Source organism: Myotis myotis, unplaced genomic scaffold (assembly GCF_014108235.1).
Source record: "Myotis myotis isolate mMyoMyo1 unplaced genomic scaffold, mMyoMyo1.p scaffold_m19_p_26, whole genome shotgun sequence".
NCBI lineage: Eukaryota > Metazoa > Chordata > Mammalia > Chiroptera > Vespertilionidae > Myotis > Myotis myotis.
The window spans coordinates 73583-96385 of NW_023416331.1; positions in this window are offsets into that span (position 1 = coordinate 73583).

Consider the following 22803-nt stretch of genomic DNA (forward strand, 5'->3'; position numbering starts at 1 on the left):
ATTATTTAATAACATAATATATAGCATCCATGTGTTTAAATGTTTTTGAGTTTTTACTGTAGGTGATTTCTAATTTCATTTCATTATGATCTGAGAAGAGGTTTGATATAATTTCAGTCTTCTTGATTTCATGGATACTTGTTTTATTTCCTGACATAGTGTCTACTTTGAGAATGACCCATGTGCACTTGAGAAGAATGGGTGCTCCGCAGCTTTGGAGTGAAATGTTCTATAAATGTCAGTTAAAACCCATCTGATCCCGTGTGTCATTTAGAGTCACTGTTTCCTTGTTAATTTTGTGTCTGGAAGATCTCTCCAGTGAAGTCAGTAGGGTGTTAAAGTTCCCTACTATGACTATATTTCTGATGACCTCTCCCTTAAAGTCCTCCAGAAGTTTATATATATACTAGTGGCCCAGTGCATGAAATTTGTGCATGGGGCGGGGTGGGGGGCAGGGGAGGAAGTGTCCCTCAGCCCGACCTGCACCCTATCCAATCTGGGACCCCTTAGAGGATGTCCGACTGCTGGTTTAAGCCCAATCAGGCCTAAACCAGCAGTTGGACATCCCTCTCACAATCCGGGACTGCTGGCTCCTAACTGCTCACCTACTTGCCTGTCTGATAGCCCCTAACCACTCTGCCTGCTGGCCTGCTCGCTCCCAACTTCCCCCCAGCTGGCCTGATTGCCCTCAACTGCCTTCCCAGGCCAGCCTCATGGCCCCTAACTACCCTCCCCTGCTGGCTTCAGGGCCCCCAATTGCCCTCCCCTGCTAGCCTCATGGCCCCCAACTGCCCTCTTCTGCCGGGCTCATGGCTCCCAACACTCCCCCCATGCTGACCCACTTGCCCCCAACTGCCCTCCCCTCCTGGCCTGATTGTCCCTAATCGCCTCTGCCTTGGCCCTGCCACCATGGCTTTGTCCAGAAGGACGTCCTGAAGGTCTCCTGGTCTAATTAACATATTACCCTTTTATTAGTATAGATTCCTATATTGGGTACATATAGAGTTACCAGGTATATATCCTCTTGTTGATTGATTCCGTTAGTATTATGTAGTGAACCTTATTGCCTCTTGCGATGGCCTTCATTTTGAAGTCTATTTTGTCAGATATGAGTATTGCTACCCGAGTCTTTTTCATTTGCATTTGCATGGAATATTTTTCCATCCCTTCACTCTCATCCTGTGTGAGTCTCTTGTTCTAAGGTGGGTCTCTTATAGACAGCATATAGGGGGGGTCATGTTTTCATCTCCATTCAGCTGCCCCCTGTCTTTTGGTTGCAGCATTTAATCCATTTATATTTAAATTTATTATTGATAGGTACTTATTTATTGCCATTTTAATTCTGTATGCCTATGTTTCTCTATTTTTCTCATTACAGCAGTCCATTTAGAATTTCTTGCAGTGGTGGTTTGGTGGTGATAAACTCCTTTAGCCTTTTTTTTTTTTTTTTTTTTTTTTTTTTGGTCTGGGAAGCTTTTTATTTCACCATCTATTTTGAATGAAAGCCTTACTAGATATAGTAATCTTAGTTTCAGATCCTGGCTTTTATTACCTTGAATACTTCATGCTATTTTTTTCTGGCCTGTAGAATTTCTAACGAAAAATCAGCTGACAACCTTCTGAAGGCTCCTTTGTAAGTAACAAATTACTTTTCTCTTGGTGCCTTTAAGATTCTTTCTTTATCTTTAATTTTTTGCATTTTAATTATGATGTGTCTCGCTGCGGGCCTGTATGGGTTCTTCTTGCTTGGGACTCTCTGTACCACCTGAACTTGTGCGATTTTTCATGTACCAAGTTAGGGATGTTTTCTGCCATTATTTCTTCAAACAGGTTCTCTATCCCTTACTCACTTTCTCCCCTTTCTGGTACTCCTATGATGCCAATATCATTATGGTTCATGTTGTTTCACAGCTGTTCTCCTGTTTTTTAATTGTTTTTTTCTTTTTGGTTCTCTGAATGAGTACCAAGGGCTGCTTTTCCTAGCCCTGAGTCCAGGCAAAGACACAATGCCTGGAAAGGTTGGCCTCTTCCTGCAGTCATATTGTTATTCTTCATCTTAATTAGCCTCAAGCTATGGACCACAGCAAGGAATAGACTCCACAGGGGTGCAAGAGGTTTTTCAACAGGGTGGCCAATTGCTTCCCACCAAGACAAGCTGCCTGGATGGTAAAAGTCTTCCTGAGAAAGATGTCCTCTGCAGTATGAGAGAATGACTCAGCTCTGGAGAGGGGGAGGGCTGTCTTCCAGGCTCTAACCCAGTGATGGCAAACCTATGACACGCGTGTCAGAGGTGACACGCAAACTCATTTTTTGGTTGATTTTTCTTTGTTAAATAGCATTTAAATATATAAAATAAATATCAAAAATATAAATCTTTGTTTAGCTATGCTTGCAAATATCAAAAAATTTCTATATGTGACACAGCACCAAAGTTAAGTTAGGGTTTTTCAAAATGCTGGCACGCCGAGCTCAAAAGGTTCACCATCGCTGCTAACCCCAGAGCCCACAACTCCAGATTCTCCTCACACAGCTCTAATCCACTCTGTCCTCCCTATGCTGGAGCCTGAGGTGAGTGGCTACACATGGAATTTTGTGTTTTGGCCCTTTAAGAGGGTAAATGCATTTCCAGCAGCCTCTCCCTGGAATATAGCAAACCTGCTGCTTTTCATTGCCAGGTTTTTTGTGGGTACCTTTATCAGTTCTGATGCTCATGGCTGGGGAGCCCAGCTTGGGGTATAGACCCCAGAATTCTCAAGATTTTTTAAAAGTCTTCATTTATATCCTCACATCTGAGATATCCCTCCAGAACTTCAGCCACTGTCTATAGGAGCCCAGGCAGACCTTTTGTGTCTCTGCACTTCCTTCCAGTCTCTCTACAGTATGCACTTAAATTGTTGGTTATCAGGGTTCTCTCCAGCTAGTCTTCAATTGTTTATGCAGGATGGTGTTTCTGTATTTAAACTGTAATTCCAGTTTGGTTCTGGGAGAGTGTCATTGTTGCTTCCAATTAAACTGCTGCCATTTTGAAACCTCTTATTCTTTATTTTTAAAAGTGTTTCAAGATAGTTATAAACTCACAGAAATTTGACAAATAGTAGAGAGATTCCCCCCTTTTTTTTTTTACTAAATTTCCCCCAACTTTGAAATCTTACGTAACTAAATTACAACATCAAAACCAGGAAATTAACATTGATACATGAAGTGTGCATAGCTTTATGCCATTTTATTGCATGTATAGACTTGTATAACCAACTGCACAATCGAGACACAGACCAATCTCTTCAACATGAAGGTCTTTTTTAGGTTATTTATTGTTGTATCCATCTCTCTCCTCCCCCTTCACCATGCTTCACTCCTGATAATCTCTAATTTCTTCACCTGTACAATTCTGTCATTTGGTAATGTTATACTGAAATGATGCTGTTTTGTGTGATCCTTTGTAATCTTTTTTTCACTCAGGGTAGTTTTGGGATCTATCCAAAAGGTTCAACTGTTTGTCACTTTTGATTGTGGAGATGTTTGCACTCAGTAATATGGGCACTCTGCAGTTTGTTTAACTATTTCATCAGTGAATGACATTGGGACTGTTTCCGGTGGTGGTTATGAAAAATAAACTTACTATGAATATTCAAATAAGTCTACTTGATCTGATATGAATGTAGTTGCCCCAGCTTTCTTTAATTAATATTAGCATAGTGTATGTCTTTCAATCATTTTACTTCAACCTACCTCTATAATTATATTTCAAACTAGAGGCCTGATCCACGAAATTCGTGCAAGCACAGGCCTTCACAACCCCAGCTGCCTCGCAACCCAGGCTGCCTTGTAGCCCCATGGCCCTGCCCCCCACCCACTGATTGTTTTGGGAGGTTGTTCTGGAAGGTTTTTCTGCTGTCCAGCATAATTAGCAATTAGCATATTAGCTTTTTATTATATAGGATAATTTCATGACAGCATTATGTTTTGGTAACTTTGGAAATATATTCCACCAATAGATATTTTCCAATAGGTATATTTAGACCATTTACATTCAATGTTTTGTTTATATATCAGGACATAAATCTGCAATTTTATTTTGTGTTTTATGTATTTCCTGTATTAAATGCTTCTATATTTTCTTTACCTAGCCCTTCTGCATATTACATAAATATATTTATAATTTCATTTTTATTTATCTATATTATTTAATTGTATTTCTTTTTTTTTTAATCTTTATTGTGAAAGTATTGAATATGTCCACTTTTATCCCCATTGACCTCTTCTAGCCTGGCCCGGCCCCCAGCCCCAGGCCTTTACCACCCTATTGTCTGTGTCCATGGGTTATGTATATATGCAAAAATGTTCTTTGGTTGATCCCTTTCTAACCATCCACCCTCCCCTGGCTTCCCTCTGAGGTTCTATAGTCTGTTCCATGCTAATATGTCTCTAGATCTATTTTAATCATCAGTTTATTTTGATATTTAGATTCCATAAATGAGTGAGATCATGTGATACTTATCTTACTCTGACTGGCTTATTTTGCTTAGCATAATACTATGTTGCAAATGGTAAGAGCTCTTTCTTTTTAAACAGCTGTGGAGTATTCTATTGTGTAAATGTGCCACATCTTTTTTATCTACTCATCTGCTGATCGGCCTGGGGCTGTGTCCAAAACTTAGCTACTGTAAATTGCACTGCTTTGAACATAGTGGTGCATATATTCTTTCCGATTGGTGTTTCTAGTTGCTTAGGATATATTCCTAGAAGTGGGATCACTGGGTCAAACGGGAGTTCTATTTTTAATTTTTTGAGCAAACTCCATAAAGTTTTTCATAGTGGCTGCACCAGTCTGCATTCCCACCAGCAGTGTACTAGGGTCCTTTTTCATCAAATCTTTGTGAACATTTCTCGTTTGTTTATTTATTAATGATAGACATTCTGACTGTTGTGAGGTGATACCTCATTGTCATTTTGATTTGCACCTCTCAGATAATTGGGGACTTTGAGCATTTTTTCATATGTCTCTTTTCCTTCTGTATGTCCATTTTGGAGAAGGGTTTTTAGGTCCTTTGCCCATTTTTTAATTGGATTGTTTGTCTTTCTTTTGTTAAGTTTTGTGAGTTGCCTGTATATTTTTGAAATTAGCCCTTTATCAGATGTATCATTGGCAAATATGTTCTCCCAAGTAGTGGGGTCTCTTGTCATTTTGCTGACGGTTTCTTTTGCTGTGTGAAAGCTTTTTATATTGCTGTAGTCCCATTTGTTTATTTTCTCTTTTGTTCCCTCTGTTCTAGAAGAGATATCAGCAAACATATTGCTATGAGAGATGTCTTAGATTTTGCTGCCTATGGTTCCTTCTAGAACTTTCATGTTTTCATGTCTAACATTTAAGTCTTTTATCCATTTTGAGTTTATTCTTGTGTATGGTTTAAGTTGGTGCTTTATTTATTTATTTATTTATTTATTTATTTATTTATTTATTTATTTTTGCTTGTTCCTGCCCAATTTTCCAATAGTGAAATGGAATTTTTGGACGGGAACCGGATTCTTTGCCTGCCAGAGTCAAAGAATGAATCCAGGACAGAAGATGGTATAGCAAAGGTGGAGATTCATTGAAGAACAAGTACAACTCCCACATGGGGAGAGGGAAAGAGTCCCACAGAATGGACTCCCACGTGGGGAGGGGGAAAAGAGTCCCACTGAGTTCCTTTTCCCTGTGGCTTATAAAGGCTGCAGATCCTGGTGCCTTGATATCCCCTGTGATTGGTCACTATTCCCTTAGACTGGTTACTATAGTAACTCCTAGGCTCAAAGGTCAAACCTCACATGGGACATGTGAAGTTCTCTCCACCTCTCCCCCTCCCAAGCCCTCCTACCTTATTGTTTTTCTATTCACTTTGGGCTTTCTTCTTCTCCTTCTGGATGAAGGGCTTCCTTCTCTTTATTTTGTAAATATAGACCTTTTTGGCTACTTCCAGCTACCCTGTCTTATGCAAATGCCACTGTTGCTGCTCCCTGCCCCTGGCTTCATTGTGTTATGGAGATGTACCTTCTCCCAATCTGTAGCCCTGTGTTTTTCCATGGACCCCAATTCTAAAAATTTCTTAAGCCTGCCTATATCCCCTTAAAATTCCTGTTTCAATGTCACTTATTGAAGACACTGTATTGGCTTCATTGTATGTTCTTGCTTCCTTTGTCAAATATTAATTGAGTATAATGGCTTGGTTCTATTTCTGGGTTCTCTGTTCTGTTCCATTGATCCAAATGCCTGTTCTTGTGCCAGTACCAGGATGTTTTGAGTATAGTGGCTTTGTAGTACAACTTGATATCTTTATTGTGATTCCTCCACCTTTGTTCTTTTTCTCAAGATTTCTGCAGCTATTTGGGGTCATTTTTTGTTACATATAAATTTGTGGAGTGTTTGTTCCAGATCTCTGAAAGATACTGCTGGTATTTTAATAAGAATTTCATTAAATCTTTAGATTGCTTTGGGTAGCATTGATATTTTAATAATGTTTATTTTACCAATCTATGAACATGTTATATTCTTGCTCTTGCTTACATCTATCTTCTTCTTTCCCTTTTTCAATGACTTGTTGTTATCTGAGTACAGATCTTTTATCTCCTTGGATAAGTTTATTACTAAATATCTTAATTTTTTCTGTTGTAGTATAAATGGATTATTTGACTAGTTTCTCTTTCTGAAAGTTTATTATTAGTGTATAAAAATGCCATAGATTTATGGGTATAATTTTTGTGCTCTCCAATGTTGCTGAATTCATTTATTAAATCTAGTAGTTTTTTTATGGAGTCTTTAAGGTTTTCAGTATTCAATATTATGTCATCTACGAATAATGATAGTTTCACATCCTCCTTTCCAATTTGGATGCCTTCTTTGTTTTCTTGTCTGATCACTATTGCTAGGATTTCTATTACTATGTTGAACAAGCATGGTGAAAGAGGTTATCCCTGTCTTGTTCCTGTTCTAAGGGGAAATGGTTTTAGTTTTTGCCCATTGAGTACAATGTTCGCTGTAGGTTTGTCATATATGGCCTTTATTATGTTGATGTATGATCCCTCTATTTCCATTTTGCTGAGGGTTTTTATCAAAACAGGTGTTGGATTTTGGCAAATACCTTTTCTATATCTATTGATATGATCATGTGATTTTTGTCTTGCAATCTGTTAATGTGCTGAATCACATTTATTGATTTGCTAATATTAAACCAGTTTTGCATCCCCGGAATAAATCCCAAGTGTTTGTGCTATATAATCTTTTTAATATATTGCTGGAACCAATTGGCTAATATTTTGCTGAAGATTTCAGCATATATGTTCATCAGGGATATTGGCCAGTAATTATATATCTTTTTAGTGTCTTTATTGGGTTTTTTAATTAGTGTAAGGCTGACCTCATAGAAAGAGCTTGGAAGTGTTGTATTGTCAATCAGTGAGCTAGATACAAGACGCCTTAACAAGCCAATTAATAAGGAGTCATTTATTGCATGTGGGTTCAGAGAAGAATATCTCTGTCAAATTCTGAACAAAAACAGGAAGGAGTATTCCCTTTTTATGTCCTTCTAGGTCTTTGTGTAAGTTATTTTTGTAGACAGCTTTTAACCTCGAGTATATCTCATATCCTAACCAACACCTGTCATATCTATACAGACAATTTGTAGCCTTGAGTACATATATCTATACAGACACCTGTAACCTTAGGTACATAATGAACAAACACTTGGCATGAGAATATGGGAATTATTATCAGTATCAGTGTATCAGCCCCTTTAGATGGCTAGCTTGCAAGGTCAGACAGTTAAGTTTATCTTTTCTATTATTCAAGTTAAAAAACAGAGTTATTTTTACAGAATAAGAGGCCAGCTAAAAATAAGAGTTGACTTATGGAACAAGAGACTAGCAAGAAATAGCAGAGAACTTCAAAACAGCAGTTCTGAACAGCAGTTTTCCCAAAGGAGGGATCATTACTATGCTTCAGAAGTAATCCTTCCTCTTCACTTTTTTGAATAGTTTTTAAATGTTTTCAAAACTCCCCTGTGAAGCCATCCTTACCACAGCTTTTATTTGCTGGAATTTTTTTTATTACTGATTTCATTTCATCCTTAGTTATTGGCTTATTTAGGTTTTCTGACTCTTCCTGATTTAATTTTGGAAGATTGTCTTTTTCTAGGAATGTGTCCATTTGGTCCAGGTTGTCCACTTTGTTGGAATAGAATGTTTCATGGTTTTTTTGTTTGTTTGTTTTTATGATCCTTTGTATTTCAGTGGGGTCAGTTGTTACTTCACCTCTTTCATTTCTTGTTTTGTCTATTTGGGTCCTCTGTCTTTTTTTCCTTGTTGAGTCTGGCCAGAGGTTCATCAATATTGTTTTTCTTTTCAAAGAACCAGCTATTGGTTTTGTTGATCTGTAGTATTGTTATTTTAGTCTCTATGTTATTTTTTTCTCTCTGCTTTTTATTATTTCCTTCCTTCTACTTACTCAGGTTTTTCTTGTTCTCTTTCCAGTTCCATAAGTTGTAGGGTTCAATAACTTATTAAAAGTTTTTCTTGATTTTTAAGGTAGGCTTGTAGTGCTGTGCACTTCCCTCTCAGGACTGCTTTCATTGTGTCCCATAGATTCGGGGCTGTTGCTTGTTCATTTTCATTTGTTCTAGGAAGTTTTTTATTTCTTTTTTTTTATCTTATTGGTAACCCATTCATTGCATAATAACATGGCATTTAGTGTCCAGGTGTCTGAATATTTTTAAATGTTTTACTGGAGTTAATTTCTAATTTCATGCTATTTTGTTTCAAGATGTTTGAATGAATTCAATTTTTTTGAATTTATAGAGACTCAGCCTGTGTCCTAACATGTAGTCTATCTTTGAAAATAGCCCCATGTGCATTTGAGAAGGATGTATATTCCATAGCTTTGAGGCAAGATGTTCTGAAGATGTCAATTAGTTCCATCTGATCTAGTGTGTTGTTTAGAGTCACTGTTTCCTTGTTAATTTTTTGTCTAGAAGATCTATCCTGTAATGTCAATGGGGTATTAAAATCCCTTACTATGGTTGTATTGCTGTTGATCTCTCACTTGGTATCTACAGAGGTTTATTTTTATATATGTGATGCTTCTGTATTGGGTTCACATACCAGAGTTATATCCTCTTGTTGTATTGATCCCTTTAGTATTAGGAAGTGGTCTTCATTATCTTCTGTTATAGCCTTCACTTTTAATTCTATTTGTCACATGAGTATTGCTACCCCAGTTTTTTATTTCCATTGACCTGGAAATATTTTTCTATCCCTTCATTTTCATTTTATATGAGTTCTTTGTTCTGAGGTGGATCTCTTCTAGACAGCATATATATGGGTCATATTTTGTTACCTATTCAGCCAGTCTATATCTTTAGATTGGAGCATTTAAGCCAGTTTAAAATAAAGGAGGGAGAAAAGATATGAAAATACATGGAAAAAAATTTGAAAAGGAAAGTGGTGGAGAAAGCAGGTGGACCTAATGTAAGAAAAAGGAAAAATGATGAGAAAACATGAGAAAAGCAAAGAGAATGAAGAAAAAAAGTTGACTAAAGTGAAAAAAAAAAAAGAGAAAAAAATTGAGTAGGAAAAAAGAAGAGGGAAATAAGATATATGAACAAAACAAAAGAGACTGAATCAATAAAGCACATAAAGAAAATAAATATAAAAAAGGGAAAATCAAGGAACTGAAAAAAAACCTAAAAAATAAAAGTGAAGAGAAGAGGAAGGAAAACAGAGAAACGTAACAAAAAGGAGACAAAAACAAAGTGGCATTCATTTCAGCCGAGTGTAATGCCCCGTGGGAGCTCACTTTGGAACCCACTCTTCTGTTGTTTGCCAGTTTGGGGCTTCCTGTTAGAAACTTAGGTGCTAACCACTGGTCAGGCACTGTCTTTTGGATTTCAGCAACCTGTTTGAAGCTCCAAGTGACCCACAGGCCTTGGCTGCAAACAGGAGGGGCCAGTTGCCCTCTAAAGTATGTATCCTAGCAGCATGGGGTCCACAGTTGGGTAGGGAAACTTCCCCTGGTTCCCTGGGCTCCGCCTCTGCCCACCTTTGCCTGCTAGCCAGCTGTCAATCTTAATCACTCAAGTCTGTTTCTGAAAGGGCTTTAGGTAGGAAAGGTGCTGTTTAGCTTTGAGGAATATGGTGTGTGTGCTTCCCTTTCCCAGAGCTATGTCTCAGCAAGTGGCCCAAAATATTACTCTGCCCTGGGCTGGACAGGAATCCTTGGATGGGATCTGCTGGAAACCCGGAGTTTTTCTCAGTTCTCCCGCATGTGGAAAATATCAGCCTGGCTCCCAGGATAGTGGGCCAATGGCCTATCCCCCAATCCAGTCTCTGAGGGCTCCTTGAAAGTGTTTGCCTCTGAAAACCTCAAAATGCAGGGTGTGCAGGCAGGGCTCCTGAGGCTGAGCTGCATCACCTGGGGCGGGGTATTTTCTCTTCACCTGCCCTCTGGCTGTTGGGAGTAGATAGCTCTTCTCAGGAAAAATGGTCTTTCAATTTGGGGCCAAGGACCAAATGTTCCTGGCTGCTCCCTGCAATGCTTCCCACCTCAGCCTCTCCTTGTGCACCTGGAGTGCACATCTCCCTCTCTCCCTGCACCAAATGAGTATTTGCAAATGAAATTCCTGGGCTCTGGGTTTAGAGAAAAAACAACAATGAAACTGTGTCTTTCTCTCTGACTCTGACCTATGGAATCCAGATGCCATTGTGGCTAGCAACCCTGCAGCCTTTCCTGGCTGCATGTTACAGGGGCTGCGGTCTCGGCTCTGGTGTTTGGGACTGTGGAGCCCAGCCTGGGTTCCAGGCCTCTATCTTATGAGGAGACAGACTCTCCTATAGCCAGGAGTTCCCTCCTCCCTCTCTGCCTGTTGGCCTGTCACCCCGGGTATCTAGGTCAGCTCCTCTAACCACCTCGCCCTTCCTACCGGTCTCCAGGTGTTTTCTGTCATTCTTTGATATAAGTCTCCTTTTCAGCTGGACCTCAGTTGGAAATTCCAGGTGAATGTTCTCCAATTTAGTTGTATTTCTTGTCTGGCCCTAGGATGAGGTGCATGACAGGTCTGCCTATTTGGCCAGCGCTTTTTTTTTTTTTTGTCAAAGTGTTTTTACTTTAAATATGTGAAAGGGAAAAAACTGTCATAGAATCACGTCACTTCATGAAGAGGCCAAACCATGTTAATTCATTATAATTTGAGGCTAATTATGTGTGGATGACACGGAATAGCAGTAATTACTTTAGATCCAAATCACAGTGTCTTCAAGCTGTAGGTAGGGAGAATATAACCTACACTCTAGTGTATTTCTTTAAAGAGACTTTTAATGGTTGCTCTAGCTATTACATTTATATAAATACCTTACATAAATGTTGAACCAGTTTGCCAAGGTTAATATTTCACTAACTTGAAAAAAAATTTAGAAATCTTCACTCCTTTTAGATCCATTTATCGGTCCCCATTTATAATTACACTAGAGGCCCGGTGCACAAAAATTTGTGCACTCGGGGGGAAGGAGGGGTCCTTCAGCCTGGCCTGTGCCCTCACAGTCTGGGACCCCTCGGGAGATAACGACCTGCTGGCATAGGCCTGCTCCTGGGTGGCAGAGGGCAGGCCCAATCCCTAGGTGCAGCCCCTGGTCGGGCTCAGAGCAGGGCCAATTGGGGAGTTGGGGCGCCGCCCCTGTCATGCACAGAGCAGGGCGGATTGGGAGGTTGCGATGCCACACTCAGTCACGTTCAGGGTAGGGCTGATTGGGGGGTTGCGGCGCCACCCCCTGTCATGCACAGAGCAGGGCCCATCAGGGGGGTTGGGGCTCCGTACCTTGTCACGCACAGAGCAGGGTCGATCAGGGGGTTGCGGAGCTCCCCCCTGTCATTCACAGAGTAGGGCCTATAGGGGAGTTGGGGCACCGCCCCCTGTCACACACAGAGCAGGGTGGATCAGGGGGCGGGGTGCCGCACCCTGTCACACTCAGGGCAGGGCCAATGGGGAGGTTATGGCTCTACCCCATCACACACAGAGCAGGGCCCGTGTGTGTGTGTGTGGGGGGGGGGGGGGGTTGGGGTGCCGCACCCTGTCACACACAGAGCAGGGCCGATCAGGGGGTTGGGGCGCTGCACCCTGACACACACAGAGCCACAGAGCAATCAGGGGGTTGGGGAGCTCCCCCCTATCAGGCACAGAGCAGGGCTGATCAGGGGGTTGGGATGCCTTCCCCTGTCACGAACAGAGCAGGGCCAATAGGGAGGTAGTGGCCCCGCCCCCTGTCACACACAGAGCCACAGGGTGATCAGGGGGTTTGGGCGTTGCCCCCTGTCATGCTGATCCCGGTGCTGGGAGGCCTCGCGGCTCCACTGATCCCGGTGCTGGGAGGCATATTACCCTTTTACTATATAGGATAGAGGCCTGGTGCACGGGTGGGGGCCGGCTGGTTTGCCCTGAAGGGTGTTCTGGATCAGGGTAGGGGTCCCCACTGGGGTGCCTGGCCAGCCTGGGTGAGGGGATGATGGCTGTTTTCAGGCGGGTGGGTGACTGAAGCTCCCAACCGCTCCTCTTTTTCTTTTTTTTTTTTTTATTCTGGGCCAGCTTTAGCTCTGAGGCTCCAGCCCTTAGGCCTCCGCTGCTGAAAGCAGGTATCTGGTTTGTTTTGGTTCAATAATCAAAACAATGTATAACTCCAGCTCTGAGATCCTGGCTCACTGAAAGCAGGTTTCTGGGGTTTTGTTTAGCTTCTATATTTGTTACAATGTTTCAAACTGCAGGCTCAGAGGCCGGCAAGGCAGGCGGGGAACGTTGGTTTCCTCCGTCACTGAAGCAAGCAAGCCTCATGTTAGTTTCAAGCTGCCTGGCTGCCTGCCGCCATCTTGGCTGGCAGTTAATTTGCATATCGCCCTGATTAGCCAATGGGAAGGCTAACGGTCGTAAGCTAATTACCATGTTTCTCTTTTATTAGATAGGATTAAATATACCCTCTTCAACCATCAAATATAATGTAGCAAACTCAAAAAGAATAGAAAAAATCTATCATATTATTTTCCTACTAGAGTTCTGGTGCATGAAATCTGTGTACAGATGGGTTCCCTAGGCCTGTCCAGTGATCAGGGCCTATCGGGACCAGGCTGATTTGGGTCGGGCTGATTGGAGCCTGCCATCTGGAAGGAATGATAGGGCAGAGGGGCCATGGGAGGTTGGCTGCCAGCCCCAGGAGAGAGCCGGCCCTCAGCCCCCCTGGGAAAGGGGCCATGTTCACCACCACCCACCCCCGGTTCCCTGTCCCAGCCTGGGGCCCAAAAGCCTTGGCAGGGTCAAGAGAAGAGGTGATGGTTCTGGGCTGGGTGCAGAAGGAACAGATGCCGGACACCAACGCCCGCTCTCGGCACCCAGCCACCATCCCGTTACCCGTCTCACCCCCTTCTCCTTCCCTTGCTGCTGTGCCATGACCAGGGCCTGCTGGCTGGGGGGAGGGATGGCGGGAGGGACCACAGGAGGTTTGCTGACCAGGTTGAAGGACCATGGTAGGTTAGCCGCCAGCCCTGAGAAGGGAGCCAGACCTCAGCCCCACTGGGAAAGAGGCTGTTTCTGCCACCACCCACCCCCGGTTCTCTGTCCCAGCACAGGGCTAGGCGGAGGGACCACAGAAGGTTGGCCAGCTAGGGGAGGTTGGCTGTGGGAGCACACTGACCACCAGGAGCAGCTCCTGCATTGAGCGTCTGTCCCATGGTGGTCAGTGCACATCAAGTGACCGATCGTTCCAGTTGTTCTGGTCGATCAGTCATAATGGCCACTTGGGTTTTTATATATATAGATATTTGTACTTCTTCCCTTGTTCTGTTTTCCTTACTGGTGGTCAAAGGTTCCTTATTTTCTTGCTCCCTTTCAATTTCAAGATCTTTATTTATTCTTTTAGGATAACTCTGCTGGAAAGAAATTCACTTAGTTGGACTTAATCTGATAATGTCTTCATCACCCATTCATTCCTGAATATTTTCACTAAGTATAGAATTCTGATTGACACCTCTTTTCATTCATCTCTTTATTATTCCACTTTCTTCTGAAGTCCATGGTTTCTGATTAGAGATCTATTGTAATTCAAATAGTTTTCCACCTGAAACTAAGAATTCATTTTTCTACTTTCAAGATTTTTTGGTCTTTAGTTTTCTAAAATTGGATTATGATGTATCTTGGCATGAAATTATTTGGGTTTTTCCAATTTGTGATTTGCTCATCTTATTGAATCTGTAAGTTAATGTCCATTGCCAAATTTGGAAAAATGTTAGCTATCATTGTTTTAAGTACTTTTTTTAGCCCCACACTCTTTTTCCTGTCCTGGGACCCCAGTGACATGAACATTAGTTCCCAACAGGCCTCTGAGTCTTCATTCATTTATTTTAGTGTATTCCCTCACTGTTTGTGAGATAGGATAATTAGGATTGTTCTGTCTTTCAAGTTTTCTGTTTATTCTTCTGTCACCTTTATTCTATAGGCCCATTCACTTCGTATTTTATTTTAGATATTATATTTTCCAGTTATAAAATTTATGTTTGGTTCTCTCTTATATATTCTATTTATTTACTAAGACTTATTATAAGAGATCATATTTGCTTACTTTTATGATGACCACCATAAAATCCTTAGCAGATCACCTTTGCCATTTTGGTATTAGAGTTTAATGATTGTCTTTTTTCAATCAAATTGATATTTTTCTATTTTCAGCAGAAATATTGCTGAGAGAGATATCTGAGATTTCACTGCCCATGTTCTTTTCTTTGGTTTTTATGGTTTCATGACTTACATTTAAGTATTTTGTCCATTTTGTGTTTATCCTTATGTATAGTGGAAGTGGGTGGTCTAGTTTTATTTTCTTGCATGTACCTATCCAATTTTCCAAACTCCATTAATTGTAGAGGCTGTTTTTACTCTTGTCTCCTTTGTCAAATATTAGTTAACCATAAAGGTGTGGGTTGATTTCTGGGCTGTCTGTAATACTCCTTTGGCCTATATAACTGTCCTTATACCACTACTAGGCTGCTTTGATTACAATGGCCTTGTCGTAGAGTTTGATATCAGGTCTTGTGATAACTCCAACTTTGTTCTTCTTTCTCAGGAATGCTGTAGCCATTCTGGGCCATTTTTTATTCCCTATAACATGTTTTAATATTTGTTACAGGTCTGTGGAATATGTCATTGGCATTTTTTGTTTTGTTTTTAAAATATTTGTATTGATTTTAGAGAGGAAGGAGAGGGACAGAGATAGAAACATCAATGATGAGTGAGCTCACTCTGGGATTTTCTGCTGTTCCTGTTCCAATTGTTTTAGGTGTAGGGTCAGATTGTTTACTAGAACTGTTTCTTCCCTCTTGAAGTAGGCCTATAATACTCTCTCAGGACTGCTTTCACTGCCCAATAGATGTTGGGTTGTTGTGTGTTCATTTTCATTTGTTTCCAGGTAATTTTTTATTTTTTCCTTGATCTGATTGGTAACCCATTCATTGTTTAATAACATGCTATTTAGCTTCCATGTGTGTGAATATTTTTTAGCTTTTATATCGTGGTCAATTTCTGGTTTTATGCAATGGCTAATCTTGTTTGTCTAAGACATTAACCCATGAAAAATTATTTAGACTACAGTCTTTTTCATTTTTACTTTTCATGAAGAAACTCTTCTGTGAAGACAAATTTAATTTTAAACTTTGTATTGTTTCTTACAGTTGCTGTATCATAATTTGAGAATACTGCAATGCACTGGTAATGCCAGTGCTCATTGTTATCTTTGAGCACAGCTACAGCATCATTACATAAAATATACATGTAATTCAGTAATAAAATAATGCACACTCCACTTTACCATAAAGTGCTGTATCTAGTCTACTGTTTTCTTCTAATCCTCTTTTACATGATTGCTGTTCCTCAATAATAAACCACTATAGAGTAAAGTGCCGCAGTGCTGCGAGAGTCAAGATGATGTAAGTCGTGTCTTCATCACTGCACTATAAATTTATTTCATTGCAAATACTCATGTCTGTTATTGCAGTGAAAATACAGCAATAGGCCATGTGGATGTGTGTAGCTGAGTTTTATGGTCTCTAAAATTTGAATTTCACTTTGCTATTTTGTTACAAGCAATGTCTCTTTTTTTTCATTTCTGTTAGTGACAAAAAAATGTGAAATCCATTTTGAAAGCACAGACTTCTATAAGTATAGTATGTCTGAGTTGATTTGGTTTGTGGGAAATATAGCCTGCCAATCTCTGTCCCAAGTTACATATGGCTCCATAAGGAATAGCTAAGTGATAAGGGCAGACCTGGGACCTAGCAGAGATTCCCTCATTTCCTGTGAGATGTCCACACTCTGGAGTCCTTCACAATCCATGGGGGAAGTATCTCCCTAACCCTTGGCCTATCCAGAGTTATTCCATCCTGGACCATCCTCTGAGTGGCTACTAAAATCCATCCATTCCTATAGTACTTAGGATTAATGGGATCCCAAACTTAATCTATGAAGAATGAAATATGGTCATATACCCACAGGATACCTGAAATATAGAAAAAAATTATATTGTAGCAATAGCAATAGGGTTGGTCTGGATGTTAATAAGGAAATTGTCTGGCATTCCTTTTTCAGAATCCTACCAGGAAGTAGACAATGTACACACCATCACTGAAGCTAATACTCTTCTCACCTGGCTGGTGTTTTGCTTTATTTTTTATATATTCAAGAAGGAACGTCACATAAGTGGTAAGTTAGTACTGGTAAGTATGCAAAGTGATGATATCTTAAGGGAACTGTCCACTCCTCTGGCCGATTTGGGCATGGCTCCTGAATGGTGGTGCTAACAGAGGTGCGCGGGATCTGACCTTCCCAGGGTAAAAGCAAAATTGGAGGCAAGAGGTGTGACAGTCTCACTTTGTTGTTTGCTTTTCACTTTGATGAGAACTCATTTACTTCGTTCTGGGCACCTCAGTTTAAGAGAGATTTTGACAAACTACAATTCATCAAGTGTACCATTCCCCAAATACTAAAGGTTCTAAAGACACTTCTTTAACATTAACAGTATGAATAAGTATGTTTAACAGGGAAATGCACAATATTTGAATTACTATACACTTTTTAGAATAGCTAAAGTTTAACAAGAAAATGGAAAAAATATCCAGTGTTGGTGAGAATATGAGGAAACTGGATTTCTAGCATTGCTGGGAGAATGTAAGGTGGTACTTGCACACTATTAAAATTTTGGCATGTTCTTAAATAATAAATATGCAATTAGTATCTTCACCAAAAATCACACCCTGAAGCATTTATTCTAAATAAATAAAAATTAATATTCACATAAAAAATCATTTATGCAAATATTCATAGCAACTTTACTTGTTTTAACAAAAACAAAAAATAAGAAAAACCTGGAAACCAAACAAATACTCTTCAGTGGAAGAAAGATATAATAAACTGGGCTACATCCATACAATTAAATGCTATTCTGCTATTGAGTAGAGAACTGATTCATACAACAAACTTGATGGGATTCAATGGCATTATGCTTAGAGAAAATATCTATCTGAAAATATTATATACTGTATGATCGTATGACATTTTAACAATGACAAGACTATAGAGGTAGAATATAGATTAGCAGTTGCCAGGGACAGGGGAAGAGGAAGGGAATGTAAGAAAGTTTCACAAGAAATTTTCTTTGTGTTTATGTATCTTTTTTTTAATGAATATGGGTTTTTTTATTGTTTGAGTATTATATATGTCTCCTTTTTCCCCAATTGATCCCCCCTCCAGCTGCTCCTACCCCCTTGGACAAGCCCCCACAGCCCTAGTGTCTGTGTCCATTGGTCATTCTAATATGCATGCATACAAATCCTTTGGTTGATCTCTAAACCCCCCTTCCCCTGCCTTCTCTCTGAGGTTGGACAGTCTGTTCAGTGTTACCTTGTCTCTGGATCTATTTTTGTTCATCAGTTTATGTTGTTCATTATATTCCACAAATGAGTGAGATAATGTGATACTTATCCTTCTCTGACTGACTTATTTCACTTAGCATAATGTTCTCTAGTTCCATCCATGTTGTTGCAAATAGTAAAAGTTCCTCTTTTCTTTATAGCAGCATAGTATTCCATTGTGTATATGTGCCACAGTTTTTTAATACACTCATCTGCTGATGGGCACTTAGGCTGTTTCTAAATCTTAGCTATTGTAAATTGTACTGCTGTGAACACAGGGGTGCATATATCCTTTCTGATTGGTGTTTCTGGTTTATTAGGATATAGTCCTAGAAGTGGGATTGCTGGGTCAAGTGGGAGTTCCATTTTTAACTTTTTGAGGAAACTCCATACTGTTCTCCACAGTGGCTGCACCAGTCTGCATTCCCACCAGCAGTGTATGAGGGTTCCTTTTTCTCCACATTCTGACCAGTACTTGTTGTTTGTTGATTTGTTGATGATAGCTATTCTGACAGGTGTGATATAGTACCTCATTCTTGTTTTGATTTGCATCTCTCAGATAATTAGTGACTTTGAGCATGTTTTCATATGTCCCTTGGCCTTCTATGTGTCCTCTTTTGAAAAGTGTCTATTTAGGTCCATTGCCCGTTTTTTTGATTGGGTTGTTTATCTTCCTGTTGTTAAGTTGTATTGTTATAATGTCCCCCACGAATCACACAAGGACGCCTCAAGAAGTCGAATTAAGGGGTCATATTTATTGCAAATCCGGGACTACTAGGGGACATTTCACTCTAAATCTCACAGTAATTACCTACTCCCAACACCAGATTTATATAGGCAAAAATCACAAAGGTATTGATTACATCTCAGGGTTTGGAATGAGGAGCTTGGTTTGCAAAAAAGCAGTTTACAGAAGCAAAATTGAGCAACTTAGTTAAATTATAGTTTTGGGCCTCCGGATCACTGAATCAATGGAAACACATTGCCTGGAGCCATAGGTCTTGGGACCACTGAGTTCACAGGAACACATTATTTGGAGCCACTGAGGTAATTTAGGAAAATTGTGCTGCCCTGGTTCCCAGGTAAAGAAGAATGTGCTTTCTAAAACCAGTGAGATCACAGTCAATGGGATATTCAAACCACTGACAAGGGAGGATTCAATCGACTGGGATAGCATACATAAGTTCAGAAAATCAAAGTAACTTTTCTACTGTTAAACAAAGCAAACAAGTACAGAAGCCAAACAGCAGGGTTAGAGTTAAACTACAGTTTCTACCTGAGCTGATTGCTACCATACTTCAGTATGAGTTACCTGTAAATGTTGGAGATTAAACCCTTATTGGTGATAAAATTGGCAAATATGTTTTCCCATGCAGTGGGCTTTCTTGTTGTATGTTTTTCACTCAAGAAAATTGTCTAAAACCTAAGGTTGGTTTCTAAGATATTCCCACATCACTCTTTAGTACCCTACTCAGGAGTTATTTCAATCTTTCTGCCCCTCCGTATGAGATGACATTTTTATGCAATTGTACCAATGATTTCGGTAGAATGGACTTTCCTGAGTTGTTCTCCATTTACAGAAGGGACGTGACTGGCCATGTTGTAGAAATAGTCGTGAGCAGATGTGGGACTTTAGTTTCATCTCTGCACAATGTTTATAAAGCCTCTCTCCTAGAAGTGCGTTTAGATGTCAACTTTTCAGTTAGGATACAGGCACAGTAAAGGTCCAGTGAGAGGCAGAATCCCTGTCAGAGAATCCCAGTCCTTTCTCTCCCCTGCATTCAGCACCCATGTGAATTGATTAAGAAAAGCTCGTTCAGGAATGACCTAACACAGAAGCTCTGGTGCAGTTCCACTGGAAATTAATCCATGGACTAAAGCTTTGTGAACACGGGCACCAGCACCCTGACCTGTATTGTCTAGCACAGCTTTGTCTCAGTGTCCCCTTCCCCAGGGTCTGTGGCCACTTTGTACAGTGTTGCTGCCACAGTGATGAAAGTGACCCATAAATTTCAAGGTAGCCAATGACTAAAGTTAACAAACTGACTAGCAGGAACATAAACTTACAAAAATCAAGAGAGTCTTAACAATTAACTACCAAAGGAATATTTTAAAACTTTGTTATTTCACTAAATTAACTCCACTTTCCCCCTGTTTATTTACTGAATAGTAGTGAGCTCTGATCCACTGTGTGTGAAGGGAGCATGATGTGTGTGCGTGTGGGTGGTGGGGCATTGTGTATATGTATGTGTTCATGCATGTGTGTGGCTTTTTGTGTGCATATTCTTTTACATATGTGTGTGTTCTTCTGAAACCTGTTAAAGTTATTAAATATGAATTTATTTGTAAATTTTAATTCCCTTTGTGATCCTTTCCCACTCACCTGACATTGGTCTTTCCTTTTCTTTCAGAGGAGGCTCAGAACAAACTAGGTAAGACTTCTGATATCCCTTTACTCTTGGTAATGAAAATGTTATTCATTGGTCAAGTGTGAGTTGCCCTTGAATATTTAACCCAGGTGTTCTAAGGACATCCTATCTAATAATAGAGAAACATGGTAATTAACCATAACTTCGCTACCCTTCCCATTGGCTAATCAGCGAGATATGCAAATTAATCACTAGCCAAGATGGCGGTTAACCGCCAACAAAGATGGTGGCTAATTTTCACGCTGCAGGCAGGGCGGGACAGCGCCATCCCGCCTGACCTGCTGCCATCTGGGCCTGATATTTGCAACCCAGGTGGCAGGCGGCCCGTATGAGAACAGACCCAGGGCTGGCGGCTGGACCGCAGCGATCGGCCACCGGCCATGCCAACAAACGTCCATTCTGAGGGGATATGAGGCTGACAGGTGCTAATACACTGATCTGCCACCTGCCATGCCCACAAATGACCCTCCCGGGGGGATCCCAGGCTGACAGGTGCTAATGCACCTATCTGCCACTGGAAAGGCCCACAAACGGCCCTCCAGGGGGATCCCCAGCTGACTGGTGCTAATGCCCTGATCTGTCACTGGCCACGCCCACAAATGGCCCTCCGGGAGGATCCCAGGCTGGCAGGTGCTAATGCACTGATTTGCCAAAATGCACACCTGGGCAGCCTTTGCCCTGCACGAACTATGCAGCCGGGAAAGGGGAGTGGGGCCGCTGGGAGCAGGGCATTAACTTCACGGGGTTTGCATTAGGCAGCTCAGAGCAGAGTGCGAACTATCCCCGCTGGTAGCTCCTTGCTCATTCACTTACTCGCTCATTTGTTCACTCATTCACTCACTCATTATTCACTCACTCAACAAGCCTCTCAGGTCCATGGCACCAGGCCAGGCACTGAAGTAGAAGCAGGATAAGACAGAGCTATGTCCTCAAGATGTTAGTAATTCAGTATGCAGCCAGGAGAGGGGCCCCAGGCCGCTGGGAACAGGGCAGACCTTTCCTGGGGTGGGCTTCAGGGAGCTGGGAATGGGGCCTGAACTTCTGCCATGTTGCCATGGCAACGCGTTCCTGCTCCTTAGCTGCTTGCTCATTCACTTACTCACTCATTCAATCACTCATTCACTCACTCATTATTCACTCACTCAGCAAACTCTCTCAGGTCCATGGCACCAGGCCAGGCACTGAAGTTGAAGCAGGATAAGACAGAGCTATGTCCTCAAGATGTTAGTAATTCAGTAGGGCGAAGCAGGCACAGGAACGAGGCAGTTGTATGCACAGATGCAGTGTACTGGGTTCTGTGAGAGCTCTAACTAACGCCGACTTTGTTCTCTTGATAAAATGGGGCCTCGGGAGCCAGGCTGCCCAAGCCTGTAGACCTGTGCCTAGGCCAGGAGTAGCTGGGGTCCCAGAACATGACAGAGGGTGCAGGTCGGGCTGAGGGGTCTGGCCCCACTCCTCACCCTCACCCCCGAGTGCACAAATTTTTGTGCACCGGGCTACTAGTAGGTTAAAATATAAGTATTTTTTGTAATTTTTCTGGATATAAAAAATACTCAACCGTGCCATTTTTTTATTCTTTTGCATTTACATTGACTCAGTTATCAAATGACAAACTGCACTTTTTAAAAACCATTTGTAGCCCTACCTTTGTAGCTCAGTAGCTAGAGTGCTATCCTGATGCACACAGGTTGCAGGTTTGATTCCCGCGGGTTTGATTTCTCTTTGATAATGAAAATTCCAATCATATTTTTGTTTCCTCGGGAATGGTCTCTAAGAATATGTTTCTTATACCACAGCTCCTTCTATTCACTCATCTGCTGATGGGCAGAGGGACTGTTTCCAGAACGTGGCTATTGTAAATAATGCTGCTATGAACATAGGGCTGCATATATTCTTACTGATTGGTGTATTGGGATTCTTAGGATATATTCCCAGGAGTGGGGTTACACAATGGAATATTATGGGGCTGAAAAAGAAGGAAATTTTACCTTTTTTGACAGCATGGAGGGACCTGGAGAGTATATGTTAACTGAAATAAGCCAGTCTGAGAAAGACAAATACCAAATGATCTCACTAATATGTGGAGTCTAATGAACAAAATAAACTTCTGAACAAAATGGAACCAGAAGCATGGTGGCCAGTGTCTGAGAGTGTGGGGTGGAGGTGACAGAATAAAGAAGGTGAAAGGATTGGCTAAAGAGCCTATATGCCTACCCTGTGGACACAAACAATAGTGTGGTGAAGGCCAAGGGAGTGGGAGGTGGCGGTAGGTCGAGGTGGGCAAGGAGGAGGGATGGGAACATCTGCAATAGTGTCAACATTACAAATTATTAATTTAAAAAGAATATATTTATTTAGTGTACAGTGCAAGTTCCATATGATCAGTGCAGCAGGTACAGTTTTGAACAGATGGGT